The sequence below is a fragment of the Varroa destructor genome, unplaced genomic scaffold (genome assembly GCF_002443255.2).
Source record: "Varroa destructor unplaced genomic scaffold, Vdes_3.0 BEIS01000006.1, whole genome shotgun sequence".
NCBI lineage: Eukaryota > Metazoa > Arthropoda > Arachnida > Mesostigmata > Varroidae > Varroa > Varroa destructor.
The window spans coordinates 25,835,995-25,853,231 of NW_019211459.1; the positions used below are offsets into that span (position 1 = coordinate 25,835,995).

Consider the following 17,237-nt stretch of genomic DNA (forward strand, 5'->3'; position numbering starts at 1 on the left):
TAGCTTGTGATTTCCGCAGCCTTCTGCCGTACCCTAGCTTGTATCGAGTTCGAGGTGGAACAAATCAAGGGCGTTGCTACTGTTGCCACCGCCGCCGTCGCCGATAAGTCTTTGTAGGCTTGTGATGTTCGACCTAACTGTTGTGCAAACTTGTGAAAGTGGCACGGAAATCGCAAGAAGTTAAGAACGTTAGCCAATCTTAGTGCACTTAATAATAACCTTATGCAGAAAATGGGGACTATCCCGTACGAATCTGTTTCGACATAAATAGCGAATAGGAAGACATCGAAGAAACGCTCCTATAGGCGTCGCTTTAGATATTTGCTGTTGACTGGACAATTTAACTTCTGATTAACCCGATAGCTTAGTCCTTAAGTTAGCTTAACTTAGCAGACGGCTGCATACGAAGTCATTTTCAATTCACTATAATATTTCTAGCGTTCGGGGTCACCTGAATTAACTTTCTGGCGTCGAATCACCGGAAATAAGAGGTACCGCTTATCAATCGTGCTCATCAAATGTTTACGTCAATAAAGTAGTAATAAGTCGGTAGCTCGCAGGTAGGGCGGCGGGCGGTCAAATTTGCTTAAATATCTTAAGCTCAATTCGATCATCATTCGAGTATAAATTATAGGTAGATTTCAATGGAATCTTACTTAATATAGTTTAAATTAGTGTACTCCTAAGTACGTTTTGATATATTTTACTCTATTGCCATTTTATTCGGAGCAAACCTGATTTGCTGACTATCTGTGAATCTAAAAAAGAATCTTTGACACGCCATGTGACACCTTGAAACTCACATACATACATACATACATGTGCAGCAATTGATCCTGCATGGATCTATCCCTTGAAGTAAAGATACAACCTCGTGATTGATGATTCTCTTAATGTTGTGCTCTTCTGCATTCTACACAAATGAACCGTAATTTCGCAGCTTTGAATTCGTTGAAAGGCGACGCCACCTTAAAGCCGCAGGGGTGCCTGGTGTCTGCTATGTATCGATTGTCAGGTTCTACTTTTTTGGATGCTATTGTTTGTTTTGGCCGCCGGCAACTTGAGTCGCTATGTTTATTTTTCAAAAGAGTACCGATCGTCCGCTTAAGATTACCTTCTACCATATACGTTGAATTTCTCTGTTGGGACTGTTCTAACTCACTGTTGCACTTTGAAAGAACGATATATCCAGAAGTTACTCATCGCATAATGTCTGCATGAGTATAACCGGCAGACAAATTCTACCATATATTACCCATTTGCCGCATGAAATAGATATATGCTAAACTGTGCGTATATGTAGGTTTTCAGATCGGTGTTCCAGCTGAAAACCGACGATCACTAGGTTTGCCAGGTTTCTAGTGTGACCTTCTTGGCCGGCTAAGCGCGATAGAGTATTTTCTATACGATTTTACCTCCGTACTATCGTAGATTATTTGATTATCTAATTCCCAATGAAACTCCTGCTACATTTCATATGTAAATTAGCTCAACATTTTAAACTGCGATGTCACCTACCAGTTTCATTCAAGCCCTTCGGTCGAATTCACGAGTTGTGAGTACAAACACGCACATACGCACGTGAACAGACAAAAATCGTGCACCTAAAAACCGCTCTAAGGGCACGTTAATCGGCCGAACCGTATCAGCCAGTTTAAGTTGACGGTATCACGTTTTTTTTTAAAGTTTAAGTTAAACAGTTTAAGTTGATTGGTAACGCACCTTTACGAATGGAAGAAGATCCAATTAATCGCTGTCAGCCTGAGCAAAAGATACTCATGTCACTTCACGAACACAAACAAGGGGTACGACGTATGATTTTAAACACAATACGCACAATTTAAGCAGGAGATTGCTGCAAAAACCAGAATATCCATACGCGAATAGATCCTTTCTGGCTGCAAGATGTCGGAAATGCTACCAATAATGGTATTTCGATAAAATCCCAAAATTTACCTTCACGTATTCTGTCCCTATGAGCATATGACGACCGGCGGGCGGACGAGCGGTCGATTCTACGCTATTCAAAAACTTGACCAGATGAACAAACTGCAACGGGTAACAGCGACAAGGCCCCAAAGTGCCAGACTTCGCTCAAAGTAAATGTTCCACAATCAGAGTTTCACACGGAACAAGTTCACCCAATTCAGAACCATCCGAAGCTGTATGACGCTTCCACCTGTTTTTCAGACAGCATCAAATAAATACCGGTTTATTATCAGCCATTACACATACCCGCGAACAACAAGTCTATTGTACGTATCTCTCGGTCTCTATGAATGACCAGACTTTTCACAAGAACTTCGTCGTTCTTTGATGAGCATCAAGACGACGTTCTCGACCCTGAGCTCTTGTTGGCAGCTTTTCTCTAGTCGAAGCGCTGCTTTGCTCTGATGCTGTTCTCGATTCGCGCGCGTCGGGTATCTAATTATCCATCACAGGTAGACACTGTTGCCGCTCACGATGGCCTGCTAATGGTGGCAGCAGTGGAGGCCTGCGGAGTAAACCGTGCTGCTTCATTGTACGTACACATTCCACACTCCACAGCTCGCCGGGGGGAGAGAGGTCATCGCAGACGAGCTTGCGTAGGCGAGAAGGCAACCTGTATGGCTGGCGGACTGAATAGCTGGCCATCTCGCCGATCGAACTCAGCCCACCAAGTGCTGGATAACACGGAGTCGGCCAAAGAGGGCCGCTCCCTCTGTTTTAACTGATATTCACTAACATCAGTTAGGCAGCTACAATGACCGCCCCTTTGCTTCCGTTCGTCTTATTGTTGATGACAGTTGCTGTTGTTGCCGGCCTTCAGGGAGTTCCTTTGCACACGGTTCTCCTGTACCTAGGTGGCGTAGCTCATTCGCGTAGGTACTGGTGGATAGACGAACGGAGGTGCGCACGTTCAATGAGTGGCACACGGCCGTCGGCCGCACACACAGATCCCCCACAAATGCATCTCGTAGTGCTATTATACCGCTGAATAGAAATATACGCTATATTACTGACCATATAGACGGCGCCCCGGACGACTATATGCATATACGATAGTGGAATTCCTCGTATGGTTCAGTTAGCCAGCCACCCAGCCAGCTGCCGCCGTGTCCGTTACAATGACTAGGCGATTTGTGCTAGCCAACAATTGTTTGGATATAACTGTTTTCGTCTAACAATATCACGTGACTTTGCGCGAGAAGCCTATCTACTCGGTTAAGGATCTATTGCGGCTTGCTTGTTTGGTACTACACTGCAGGTCATGTGCTGGCTTGGGATAGTAACAACTTCTGAAATTTTGTCGTCCGTCCCACCTATCACCACGGAAACGTATGGAGAGAAACAAAGTGACCTCTACTTAGTGGCAGACTTTGACACCCGAATACTTTATGTACGAATGGAGCATCTGACGCAAAGAAATGGGTTTTTCGAAGCCAAAGTCCAAATCAATAGATGTTAAAGAATAGCATGCGCTTTCTAGGCTATGTTTGGTGACAGTTGTCCGCCATTTGACATTCATCATCGATCTGAAACAGAGCTCGATAGCGTTAGAATTTGTGCCAAGGAAGGGAACATGGGCACCGGAAAAAAATAACCAAAATCTCGCCTATCTACATGACGTAGCTGGTACGGCTACGTCATGTTCCGTTCTTCAGCAACGTCGTGCGGACATAGAGGGTAAGATAACAGAGGTGCTTTGTCCACTGGAAGTAGTTCTAGAGAAAGGTACTTTACACGGATTGCACTCGGCGAAATCTCCACACGAGTTTTCGAACTCGGCAGCTCGGACCGCCTGCAGACGCTCGTCCTTGTTCTCCGATCTCAATATCGTGCTCTGTGTTTCACGTATTCTCGTTTTTGTAAACTCATACTACGGTTTCTACTACTACTGCTACTGCTGCTGTCGCCACTGTGACTACCAGAATATAGACTAACGTTTCTCGACATAGAAGTACTGATCATTCATGCATGGTTGAATGGGTTAAATGCATTTGTATATTAGTTGAAATCGTCATATCCGCTAACCGGTCCTGAATTTTAGAGAGAAGAACCTTTGGTAAAGATGTGCTCGGATTTCTAGGAAAAGATACATTTCTAGCTAGGTTTTCATATGAATCTGATATTCATATGCGTGCTGGGACCGAATACTAAAGACGTGACGTGTCTGGCCATAGCTGCTTGGTGATCAAGTTTCTCGGTGGAAGAACACAACGGAGGTCGTGAGAGAGACACTGGTGGACAGCGGAAAGAAGAAACAGAATTTAACTTTCGCCGGTTTTGAAGTAGCTGGCGGTAAATGGAAGATTCGGTACGATCGTCGTGCATACATCGTAATACTTCCTGCGTCTATTAACAAACCGTTGACGTCGTAGGACCCAAGTTATTAGCCTTAAAAATAAGAAAACAGTGGATTCGCACTACAGTTCCACAATATTTTACGGCCACTATGAGTTCAAGCGATGATTCTCTCTTTGACGATAATTGAGAAACTATCGCGCTGAAGTCGTGGAAGGAAGGTAAAGAGTACAATGTACTGTGTAGGTTTTTAGCAATTTATCGATATTAGTTTGGGTTTGCTAAAGATATGTTCTACTACGTTTAAGCAGAAAACATCCCATTAATCGTATACCTAGCTCCAGTCCTGCAAGAAATGGGATGATAAACGCTGTAGACCCAAAAACGATAGACAAAATTAACAGCCGTCTTAGTTTTACCTGACCTGTAGTAACTATTTATGACTGGTAAATAACTAGCAACATAATGTGGTGTGATGCTTGGCTATTTTCGGTTTAAATTCTTTACTGGCCTACACGATGTCTTCTCGACTGTTAGCGAAACAAATAGATCCCGATCAGATTTGTCAGAAGGTTCAGACACTACAGGGTACGCTATTGAAGGGGATATCCTGGCTAATACTGCGGGTTACCATGATTTGACAAAAGGATCGAAAAGTAGATCGCAAGGATCAAAAGCCTTTTTTTCGAAATTCCGAAAAGTGCACTAGGACGCCTCTTGAAGCTCAAGTCTGCATAGTGTTTTTTTAATTACTTTAAAAATAGCAATGTGAATATACGGTGTTCGTTAAATAAAATAATTCGAAGTACTGACAATGAGTGACACACGGTCGTGTACCCTATATCGAATTCCTCACAAATACACACACATACATTCGTATCAAACGTATACCTTTCTAATCTAAAGATGGAAGTTTTTTACGCTTTCTTATCTACTATTTGAACTCGTCACATGCTATTATTCTTAGATAAACATTAATAACATAATGATTTCATCACGAAGATCACTCAGTAGGAAAGAGATACACTTTTACCACCGAGGATTTTTTTACCACCAATTTTAGGATTCCGTAACTAGCGTATCGGTATTATCTTATACTTAATGAGAAAACCCGTTTATATATGTGGTGTTTCAACTACACGATCTTACATCACAACGCAATCTTTGTATATTTTAGGCGTGAACGACATTCCCAGCTGGTGATACTATTAAGATTTGTTATATAAAAAAGTAATAAGAAAGGAGCCTCCGCATGTCGACGATATGTAGCCAAAAAGGATCTCGTACGTTGAGGATTAACTTGAATCGACTGCCTTGCTTTTATTTACCTTATAGTCTAAATCCGTTAGTTATTATATATGTACTGCTTTTAATCTTCTTACTTTTTAAAAAAAAGTTCGCGTTGTTGCGGCAAAAAGCTATCTTCGAAGCGTCACTTTTGTTTTTACGAACGATACGACTGCATCATACCATGTTATACATCAATGCTGTTCTATACATTCGCAACAATCTGGCAGTGGTCCGCACAAAAAATCTCATAATTCAAGTCCTTCCATGAAAATGCTATACCCTGGTCGCAAACTACACTTACTCCCTTCACCATTTGTTTGATCCTAGAAATTTCCGCAGAAAACTGAAATCCTTCGCTGAATTTACAGGTGTCTGTCCTGGCATTCAAAAATGTAACGTATGCCATAGACGTTATTATATAATACATAACGTGTTACTATGTACTAATGGTATGTTTCATACAAATGAAAAATTATCAAATCGTCACCTCAGCCAAGCCTGGTAGATTGTGCTTTTTCAGTAACATTGATAACTCAGCTATTCTATACTCAGCTATAGGGGTACCTTCTCATTTTTACAGTTATGATGAATATACAACTGCTTCCCTGAGACTCAGTACGGATTACGTTCATCTGTTCGTTCATCACTTCATTATATCTGGGAAGGATGTACCCTAATCGGGATTTCGACATCCGATGTTGCTATTGCCGGGACACCTCACTGCGATGTATAGGATTCTGGAGCATAACTATAGAGCAGCGAATTATATATACACATATGCATGGCAGTGCGAGTCCAGTTTGTTCGGAAGTGCCTTTTGGTGGGTCGCACGGTGATGGGTTCACCTCTTCAAGCAAATCCTTCATGAATGCACAACATGTCTCCCAAGGTCATACCGCCCGAATGAACATCGTTTATCCGTGATGCTTCACATAGCATTCGAAGTCAACGCTACGAGCGGTTGCACTTAACTGGAAGTCATCGCTTATCAGTACTTCAGCGAAGACGAACTACCCGACTTGCTTCGTTTATCTTGCTTCCCTGAATGGCATCATCCTCTGATTGTGCAACATACACACAAACATACATACACATACGTTACAGTGAAGCCTATGCCTTTGTTCTGTTCCGTCTGGCAAATAGACGGCTTATGTTCGTTGGACTTCATTGCGCTAGCTAATCGGTCAGTATTAATTACTCTAATTAGCTAAGATCATTTCGCTAAAAGAACGCATTTAGTCCATGCCATGAACTGAAAGCTATTGTCTAACGCGAACATGAAATTGTGGTGTAAATAGCCCGCGCGTAGATTCGGTGCCAATGGTCACCTATATTTTTACTCCTCCATATCAAAATCTCAGGTAACGCCACAGAAATAACTTTTGAAGAAAAATGCAAATTGGAAATTTTGCATTTGAACATTTTCCTAGTAAGTAAAAAAACACGCTCGAAAAAGAGTGGTTTTCTGGTGCATTATATGCTAAACCCGATTTATATACGTAGTTTCCAGGTTTCTAACCATGCCTCTTCTATCTAGAACTTGTCTGTGTCCAATCCAAGCATGTAGGACGAGTTCATTTATACCTACGCTGCCTATTGCACTCGTATTGATTATAAAGATGAATCACGTGGATTTCTTAGCATTTACTTACAAGTCTGGGACGTTGAACTCCACATCTATAACCCAATACGCTAAGATCAGAAACCCACAGAATCGCGTATTACGGGGTATTACAAAATAGTTCGCAGTCAAAGTCAGTGAGTCGTGCGGCCTCGTGAAACATCAATAACGTGCAAATTATAATTATGTGGTTAAGATACGTGGCACGGATTTTATTAAGTTACGAAGGTCTTTGGATCCTTGGATGTCTGGTACATCGCGTGTTACGATGTAGTGATCGGATTCAACTGCCCGCTCTATGGAAGGGAGCTTCTTTGTAGTCAATTCTTTTCTGCAAGATCAGAAGAAGTCTACTGATGATACTACGAGATCGACGCGGGAAATCGGTTACTGTAACGGTATGAAGATGGGAAAATACGCCGTCTTGAGTCCTGCATTGGTTGGAAGTTTGCAACCCAACGAAAATGCTGTTTGTAAAATAACTTACATTAGAACAAAACATTTAGTCCAGATTCGTAGTTTCATAACAATATTTGTTACCAGTTCGTTATGACGGACGTAGATATTTTCAATGATATTTGACTGATCCGATGGCAAGATAACATTTCAAAAATACACATTTCTAAATGATGCGTTACATGGACTGACGGATTCGTATTGATTTAGCTAAAAATCCATAGCTAAAAATTGTCTGATCGTCTGATGTCGCCAATATAGCTGCCGCCATTTTACAAAAACGCGAAGTGGACAATAGTTTTTTTGTCTGTCTGTCTGTCTGTCTGTCTCTTCGCCCTGCTTGTATCTATGCCAACCGCTATTCACTTTGAAACGGGATATGTGGCCTCAACTGTCGCCAGATGCCGCTGCGTGTCAACAAAGCTGGCACGTTAGTACTTCTAGCGACAGATATCAGTAATTATTTGGTATGTGTTAATACGTTCCAAACAACAAACGTCTGTCAGTTTTTGGTAAGATGAGGCCAAATTTCCACCGTTTTGTCGCAATATATATGATATATAGATGCTAAAAGGTGCTATTTCTAATTCGTAACATTCAACACCATTACCAAAACAGCAATTGTTTTCCCCGTCGTGTTACTTTGTTTTCTTTTAACAGCATCCTCTCGACTTTGATAAGCCGGCCAGACGTCTGTACATTACGTACAACTTAAACGACCCCAACGACAGCAGCAATGGTGACAGAACAGGCCAGCACTGCCGGTAAAAATCCGTCGACGATCAAAAATGTACCTTTCATTTTCATCAAAAATGCGCGTTTCGAGCACCTCACTCAGCGCCGTTAGAGTCCGCCGGCCATCCGGCCGTACATGTATACTAGTATAGTTATAATAAATGTATATTTTGGCGACGCACTAGTACCTGCGAAAATGCAATTTATTCCTTCTACGGCTCGTTTTTACCTAGTGACACAACGAAAAAAAAACGACGACAAATTATTGTTGTTGGTACAGGCCGTAACACTCGACGAACATATATTCCAACATACGGTCTAAAGCTATATCCTTCGCTAGTTTTCACTTGAAAGTGTCATTCCTACAGGCATAAGGGTTTGCTGTAACAGGCGGTTTGATCATCTCCCGTATATCGGGAGATGATCAAACCTTTCCTTTTCAAATTCCTTAAGCTTTGCATTGTTTGCTCGGTTTGAAGCGTCGCCCTGACATGTTGGAAGCGTGCTAGCTGTCGATACTAATAAACATACCCACGCACACACCTTAATGTCCTTTCCGCCTGACGGCTTCCACTTGTAGATTAGTAGGATAGGAGCGGAAGCGCGAATCCGCAGATCCGAATTTAAAGCCCTTAGGCTTTAAACATCGGCAACCTCCTAACCTAAGCACCGTATGGCAGACTCAATATCAACAAAGCGTTCTACTGTCTTCTATAGCTACTAAAATGTTTGCGTATCCATTGTCTTTACGAAATGTCAGAACATGATAATGACTTCGGGTTGGAACCGCGCGACTCGCGATAATGCTGTGTTTCCTTTCATTCAAAACAGATGGCCATTAACGGATATATAACCCGGAACATTTGCCACCATCTCGTTCAGACCAAGGTTCGCCCACTGCAATTCTCCGTAATCGACTACCTAAAGGCCACTAACGCATTGAATCAGGCTGCTTTTTGCGCTGCAACGCTTAGCTCAAGAACGCCTCTGCGATAGTTAGAAACTTGATTTACTGCACGCGTCGTTTAGCTCTATCGGCGGTTCGGATTCAATTGTACAGTGCATCCAGTAGCCACGTGCAAGCCTTCTGAAAGCCATGAAGTCGATGACACTACAGTAAGGTGGCTTAGGAAGCTGTTGCAGTGACAATTTCTTAAGGTTTTCTAGGAAGGCTTTAACCATGAGCAGGCGATTCGACACGCTCCACCAGAAATCTCATCTCTTGGGTGGACGCATAATGATCCGCTCAGACCCGCGCATAATTTTCTCCTGCGTGAGCTGGTGCTTTCTGTGGAAATAGTACGAATAGACGAGCCTAACCCCACCTACGTAACCTTATTGCCTGTTGGTGGGTTTAATCTTATACACAGTTTAAAGCGAAATTCCAGAGCGCCTAAAAGGCACATCTCTTACGTAACTGACCGTAGGCACCTGCCGCTGTCTTCTTATCCATTAGTAGCAAAAAACGGTGGCAGTCTAGCGGCAGCTACCGGATTTCTTCTTCGGCATTTTAGCTCCGACGATTTTCTATCCCGCTGTCGCTACCAATTGTTCTCACTAGCATTGGCGCAAATGCTATTTACTCGCTTTATATATATATATATATATATATATATGTATATGATATAGCGACGGAAATACGTTGGAAAGTATTTCCCGTTGCGTTGGTATGCTAGAATTTTAAGCTCATCTCGTAATGAATGAGTAGGTATCCATCAAAAGCTCTTTACCACTACCGATCTATTAACCTCATCAGGCCTGTCTCGCAGTCAAAGGAGCATAATTACGCTGACATAGCAATTACTAAAATAGGGTTTGTTTTAGAAGGATCGCAGTGTAGCGGCGATTCCCCAACCCGCAGTATGTAGAATTTTAGGGGGCAATATTTCCGTTGTTCTAGTCATACTACATGCTAAAATGAATTCATCCCTTACCTAAAACAGTCGCAGGCGGCACAACTGTTCATAATGTTGTGTCTATAGAGAGCAGTATTTATTTTTGTTTATTATCTTGCCTCTTGTTGGAGATATTTTGTACTGTGATTGTTATTGTCTCAGCATGTTTACCCGAAATTTCGAAAATTCCATGGTCTTGAAACGGCAAAATGTACTGCTTACCGAGTCATAAACATTTGACATTCCCAGTGAATTGTAAGCACGGTCATTTTTTTATAAAACGATTTCTAATGGAGTAAAATAAAGTAAAAGTATTTAAGTAACATGAATTTTTTTCCCATACCAGAGGAACTTTAATAATCTGCTTTTTGTTCCGGCGATAATCAGAAATCCAGAAATAATCATTATAAGCCTGCTGTCTGCTTAGATATTCTGTTGTGAGAGGAATTAATTGCTGCCGCGCGGACAATTGTATGTTTGCCTGTGCTTAAATTTTTCAACCACCTTTGGGATATGTCGTGGAAGTAGCCAAAAAAAATTTTTGACGGATTATCATCAGCATCAAGGGATGAGGGTGGTGGTAGAAAATAGCATTTAAATTCAACAAAAAACTCTTCTGCACGAAAATTCCTGTAATCGTAAGCATGAGACTGATCACACCAAGTTGTTTTTTGCTGAAAAATAGAAGGTAAACCTACGATTAGTATTAGTATCGATACGTATCACAGCGAACGAGACACCTTTCTTCTGGACGCCCTACATCCTACTTCTATACTTGTATACGAAGCGTAAATGTCAACGGATCTAAAGCTACTGTTAAGATGGCTCAATAGTGACGGTCATGTTCGATAAGCAAGAAAAAGGAAGGACAACGAATTCTCACAGAGGACAACCTTTTTGCGTAAAAGACCTTTTTACTGTGAATTCCTCTTGGTGTAGAGCATATGCAAATACAAGATAATAGTCAAAATAGCAATGAAGTTCCTAGCTAGCTGAACCAGACCGAGAGGCGTACTATAAATCGGTATATTGACTAACTCGTCCTATCGCTTTTTGCCGATCGAGCATTCTCGAAAAAAACTACTGACTTGGCTCAAGAACCAAAACGGTAGGAATCACAGTCATAAGCACAGAAAGCAGTCACAAAAATCGCGAAACCTCAGCGTAATCCATGTTTAGAGACCCTTCAAATTAGCTGCTGCGCGGTACGCAAGAGTGAACAAAACAGCTCGGCTTGTGGGGAACTTTACAAAGGCAAGGGATATGAGAGTGGCTTATGAGGAGGCTCGCAGAACAAAGGATGTAAGGAGGGCATATTCGTAGTACAAAGACTGCACCCTGTTCAGGCTCGGGCAGGTGTTTGCTTTGTAATTCAGTGCTGTAGACGTTGAAGACTCCGGCAAGATGAAACGTTAGTCGAACTAACCGACATATTTACCTAATGATTATTGAACAGAAGTAAAACTGTCGGAAGTCAAAGACCGGTGGTCAATGGAGATCATCCGACTATAGTCGCTTCCATACACGGAACCTCGCAATACTTTAGCCACAGAATAAATACGAATATGATAAGGAATATTGTTTCGTCGTCCAAGTTAGTGTTCTTAATAATCTCACTAGAATTATAGTTAAGTTGAACAGAGACTTGTACCACAAGTCAATTCTGATTCTTTTGCCTGAACCGTGTGGTTCAACTCTCAAGGACTCTATGAAAACAGTGTCCGAGTAGGGGACGTAAAGCCCGAGAATATTTTTGGACGGGTTAACAAGTCAAGAAGATCCAACGCCGCATATTGAGGTTTTTCAACCGCGTATAGAGAGGCACGGCGCAATGCTGTGCGAAAGACCAGTTTGTCTTGGTATTTTCGGCTTACAAGGCCGAGCGACTTTAGTGTATAATTTCTAAGTATCTTGTCATGAAGCTAAGAAAAAATCAAGTTTTACATCCAGGTACATAGGTCATTAGGTAATCTTTCAAGCGGCTCTTTCTAGCATGTAACCGAACCTCCACGTTCGGAGTCAAACTGCCTGCCACGCAAACACGTTATCTACTATACTAATATGGGTATATATGGTAAAACTAACGATACGGCAAGATTCACTTTAATTAATATATAATAAGAAAAAATCGCCGGTAATCAGTGATAAAAGGTTATTAAAGACTTTGCGATTTCAGCTAGCTTCGTGGCCTATCCAAGCGACAAAGGCTAACTGTTGCCCTAACAATGATGCAATTATTAATAACTTTAAGCCTTGTAGTTAAAGGCAGTGCAACAGTAACGGGCGAAGTCGTAGGTGTCTCGTTCGTTCTTTTGAGTTCTAATATGGGGAAACGTAGTTCGTCATAATAGGTTCACTGCATAAGAGCCGAGTATATAATCACTTTAGATACATGTATGTATATCATATGTTTTCTGTCCTACCACTTTAACGAAAGCACCCTATCCTCGGAGTAGAGGCTTGAGTCCATTGCAATACATTACTGTTACCGCAGAAATTATACCGGCAAATTTTGCCAAACGCAGCATATGAAACAGTACGTCCACTGATAGTTGAATAGCAAATAAGACTATTATTTACTCTTCGTGTACATGGATTTACTGTTATAACAACGCCTTTAAAAAGAAAAAAAAACCAACCGAAAATCCTTGCGCTGGTCACTGCATCGTTGAGCATAGTTCATAAATCCCCATATCAGACAGGTTTTTTTTTATGTTAACACCTTTTTCTTTGAAGTACACGAAGAAGTCTTTCAATCGGCTTACATAAATTCATGACTAACAAAACAACATTGTTTGACTCTGATGAATACCAAATGAACGGTTTAGGTGTCAAAGTTGGCCATTTCAGGGAACTTTATGAAACCAAATTATGCTGGCGTGTGCCAATGGGTCCCTTGCACCGCGGTCTTCAGCAGAATACTATTACACATTACTACCAAAGTAATTTCCTATTCCATTCAGCGACGACTACTTTGTATCAAAACCTCTCAGACACTGGATGATCTTAGATAATCACTGAAGCTAGCAAGAAGCCTGCCTGCCTGCCTGCAGGACTGCTTACTGCGTGGGAACAAGTCAGTAAACGTTGGGTGCGTTCAGTGACATCGTGTATCAGTCGGTCTAACTTTATCAGCTAATTAGAGAGTAACTTGCCAGGTCAAACGGGTGAACATAGTTATCTTGACCGCGTTAAACAGGCTTTTAGCATAAAATTTGAATAGATCGTGACCGCGTGATGGCTCCAAATATTGTTTTTGGTTGGCTGGATAGGTGGAAAACGAACTGTTAGTATATGACGGGATGCCGCTTGATTGTTTCTGCTGTGATTTTCCTTGGAAATATGGACCTATGCTTCTTCGGAAGGTTATTTTTGCTTGCTGCATCAGGGTAGCAACGGGCAATTTTTTTGGCTTTACGACCTAGAATTGGGCTCGGCTTTATATTGCTGGCATGTGACATACTTCACAATGGCTTTCACAGCCGAACCCTCGGCCTTTACCTACATTTTTTACATATACGCCACGCCTGATTCTCTCTGTCGCCGCGTTTTGATGCGAACGTTTAGTTTTTCTTTTATGCAGACGCTGGAAGATAATAGGTATCAGAAGCAACGCTTAGCAGCGGTACCGAACGTCACAATCGTTTAGCGTATTTACCTAGGTTAGGAAACGGACATATTGTTATGTTGAACTAAGACTAGGTACAATGTGTCTACGTGTGATGTATTCACTCAGTTGATTAGATAATGTTATGATATTGATCCGAAAACCTGATTGTGTCCTGTAGAGCATCAATATGCATCTCTAGTACCTAGCACGCAACATCAGAAAATATCGAACATGTCAAAGGGTTGCCCATTAATAGGCCAAAACCAATCGTTCATAATGGCCACTCTCGCGAACACTAGTAGACCCTTGATAAAACAACAATACGGATAATTAGCCATCATGCACTTGCTTACTTAAGTTAGCACGAATTAAATACCGTGTTATTACGGTATTCGATTTTAGTCTTTGGAACCACTTCAACAAATTCTGCTATTGCTTTTAGTTAGGGTCGATCGGTCTAGTTCGGGTCGTGAGCAAATTTGAGATAATGATCAAACCGAATACTGTCTTCTGTAAAATAGCACATGGTGACACCAGATGAATCGGTCTGTCAACCTAAAATCAGCAAGAAGGTGACTGGTGCAGTCTCAGAAGAAATAGAAAGGACCTGTCCTATTCGTTTCGCCTTCTGATATTCTTTTTGCTTCAGCCAATGCTGAATTCTGTAGAGCTATATGCGCTATTGCTCTAATACTACTGTCGATACCGTTAGGTCGGCACTTCAATCAATAGAGTCATATAGGAAACATTTGCCAACTATCAATCGGATTTGCCTTCTATCAAGATAATTACGCAGTTGATCTTTGACGAATCGCAGAACCACAGAATATGCAAGCAGCTATTTCTATTCGGTTTGACTTTACGAAGATGCAGCTTCTGAGATGGACTAGAAAGACTGAGAAAAGGCCTCATGTTGTGATCATTGAACGGTTGAAACAGTCATAGAAGTACATCTTCACATGAAGTATACACTTCCATTTCATGATGGTTATCGTTATTATCGTCACGAATTGCTTCTTATGAAGTGTTCCTTTGATCAAATGTGAAGTAAACAAAATCTGCCAGTGTTCTGAAATTAAGGAACTGTCAACTAATTAATTTTCGTGGAATTTTCTCTACTCGTTCTCATTTATTATATCCTACGGTGGCTGAAGCTAGTTTTCGACCTTTTAATTTCTATTAAAAAGTTCCAAGTTCTGTGATCGCTAATGCGTTTCGAGTTCCACGCTCGATAGCGCCATTAAACATCTTCGAAAGAAGGCTATTATGTCCAAGCACGAAACGAAGAAGTTGTTCATAATTAGATTCTAACCCGGACAACCGCAGCTTTAGCAGAAAACATTCTACCCACTTCGTCCGTCATAACGGGGCGTTAGCAACGTTGACACTACCTAACCAGTAGAAACGATGGCACCGAGTTCCTTTCTACAAAAATAAACTATAATAAATCAATACAAGAAAATGAAGTAAAAATAAAAATGCACAGTTCTGGTTCACACACTTACCGGTGGTTTCGTTTTTTGGGTTTGGGGCTATATTAAAACAGGCTAACGGAGAGCTGAACAGACCATAAAATTAGCTAACAGGAGAACCCTGCGCAGAAAATCGTCAAAAGTTCGAAATAATTTGTCAGAAAATTAACTTTGAGCTGAATGCTACAGCAGCAAGCATAGCAGTACGTTAGAACTTCACTTCTATCCATCGTAAGTGACCTCTTATGGTACCTGTATGCACATGCACATACACATACACATTTTCCTTAAAGCTTCCCTCGTAATGATTAAATGTTATGTTCCTTTGCATGAAACCCCGTCAGTTTTCGCAAAATAGCATTCAATTTAGAGTTACAGACAGTTCGTTCAGCTACTCGAAATCAGCGCGAACAAGCACTCTATTGGTAGCGACTTGTTTACATGACGCTCACAATGGCGGATTTCTCGACATAAGGTATTACGGCCAGTGATCGCCAGTACCATATTTTCCATTGATGCGTTGGTTTTGTCCAGCGAAACAGGCTGAGTCGGAAAGATAACCTAGAACTAACGGGGTAACCCTTATCTCAAACGATTTTTGTTCACGCTATGGCCCTTCGTATGCCCAAAACGCTCTTACCGTCAGCGCATACTGTGAACATTGACAAAGCGAGGCTTTTCTAGCGTGCCAATCTACAATTACGCATGGTATCGTCCTCAAATTCTATTCTATACTGTCCTAATACGATATCGCTAGCTCCTGCGGAGCTACTTAAGGAAAACATCACAAATTGCCCCTTTGTCGTTCTTCTAGCTAGCTAGCAATGCAGCTGATAAAATACAAGATAACCAACACGAATCACTGTCATGCTCGGAGGAGTCATGGGCAGAAATAGACGTTTATGACTGTATCCGTTATGCACTTTTCTCGACTATTTTAAAAGCGAAGAAATATCATGATGCCTGCATTGATCGATGCAAATAAAAATCACCCTTTTAAGGCTATCAATTTCTGCTATCTAGAAATAAACGAATATTACCATGAGCATATCGTCTCAAAATTTGAGGCCTGAAACCTTACGGACAAAGTGATTATCAGCAAGCTATATATAGTCTTTATTTAGATTTAAAAATTGCTCTGCTGTATATATGTCTTTTGACACAAAACTACTTCAGATTTACTAATTTATAGATTAGGCGATTCGCGGTCAGTGAACGTCCTTGAAACAGGTACTTTTTCTCCGAACGTGAAACAGAATTTTATTTGTAGCATTATATTTCTGTTGAAATACTACGGTATCGATCAAGATGGTAGTGACGAACAAATGCCGAAAAAACACCGCTCACCACAAACAGGAGACCCGCTAGTTTTCTTCGGAAAACTCGGAAAGTATTTGGACGCGGAACTTCTAACAGAAGTTTACGCTCCTTCGGGAAACACCTCTACAAAGTGAGACGGAGTGGATCCCAGAAATCTCAATTTTTCTCATAGTACATTGTTATAAGAGAGCGGCGGGCTGTTTGATTCTTCGAGTGCGAACGTATGAACGTATCCACAAGTCCTTTACTCAACAATATACATCGAAAACTCAAGCGATACTATTGATTTAGGGCGCTTGTTTCTGGAATAAAGCATAAAGCCATCATAAGTGCTTGCGCCCAGAATCAATGCGCACGGACACCTCTACGGATTTCTTAGCACATACAATGTCGCTTTCAGGGGTATTTGCAGCTTATAGATTCAATAAATTCACACCGCATTGATCAACAATTTATAGACAAGGATTTTCGTTTGCATCTATAAATTTTAAAGTTATAAATTAAATTTAAAAAAGCCTTTTTTTTAATAAAATATTCCAGAACCATCAATTGAT

The 17,237-nt window shown here is 41.2% G+C and overlaps 1 protein-coding gene and 1 long non-coding RNA gene across 12 annotated transcripts in view; one reads left to right on the forward strand and one right to left on the reverse strand.

Annotated features, from left to right (window-relative positions):
• Positions 1-17,237, reverse strand: part of LOC111252537 (prestin-like) — a 106,038-nt gene that overhangs the window by 29,487 nt on the left and 59,314 nt on the right. Inside the window, exon 1 of one of the 11 annotated variants that reach the window (XM_022810641.2) lies at positions 1,723-2,531. The exons of 9 other annotated variants lie outside the window; for them this stretch is intronic. The gene's annotated coding sequence lies outside the window, so the exon portion shown is untranslated. Of the gene's footprint in view, positions 1-1,518; positions 1,692-1,722; positions 2,532-17,237 lie in introns of those variants that run through there. One more of the 11 variants, XM_022810644.2, reaches the window with a different exon arrangement.
• Positions 2,650-8,588, forward strand: LOC147755031 (uncharacterized). Its single transcript, XR_015330585.1, has 2 exons — positions 2,650-4,505; positions 6,155-8,588. It is a non-coding gene; the product is annotated as an uncharacterized LOC147755031 (long non-coding RNA).